We start from the raw sequence: 769 nt of genomic DNA, 5'->3' as shown, positions 1-769 counted from the left end.
TAGTCCGTAGTCTCTTGGGTGCCATTGGATTCGAACAAGCGAGAATAATACAGTGTATAGAGAGATTTATGTGTTTGAGAATTATGAATGTGGTGAAGATGGATGTATGGAATTGTGTGTATATATATAGAGAGTAGGAATTCAAATTAAAAGTGGGTTGTGACTGTGGGTTAGTGGGGGTAATGGGTAGGTTTAAAATTTGATTTGAAGGAGAATTTGGGTAGTGGGAGAACAAAAATCCGGATGGGATATGTTTGTGTTTGAATTTCAGCTGTTATAACTTTTTTTCGGGTACAGGGAGCCAGCGCGGCTGCCCCGCCTGGCAGGGCGGGCGCACTGTGCTAATGTTCAACCAGCACAGCCACCCCGCATACCAGCGCGGGCGCACCGTGCTTCTGGACTTTCAGCGCGACCGCCCCGCTTGGCGGCCGCGCCGTGCTCTGTCAAAATACCCTTTTTTTTTTGCTTTTTTAATTTTTTTATGTTTTCTTTCTTTTTTTTCTTCTAACTCCTACTAATGTACAACAAGCTTAGGTTGCCTCCCAAGAAGCGTTTGGTTTACGTCGCTAGCTTGACGTAGAATCCCGAGATCAAGTGGACAATAAAACGGCACTAACCATCTCACGGTTTATCGAATTCCAATAGTAATGCTTCAACCGTTGTCCATTCACCTTGAACGCTTGGCCTGGATCATTCTCAAAAATTTCCACCGCTCCATGTGGAAACACGGTTTTGATAACAAACGGCCCTGACCACCTCGACTTCAATT

The sequence above is a fragment of the Apium graveolens genome, unplaced genomic scaffold, assembly GCF_009905375.1.
Source record: "Apium graveolens cultivar Ventura unplaced genomic scaffold, ASM990537v1 ctg4630, whole genome shotgun sequence".
In the NCBI taxonomy this organism is placed as follows: domain Eukaryota; kingdom Viridiplantae; phylum Streptophyta; class Magnoliopsida; order Apiales; family Apiaceae; genus Apium; species Apium graveolens.
This window is presented reverse-complemented; position numbering follows the sequence as displayed.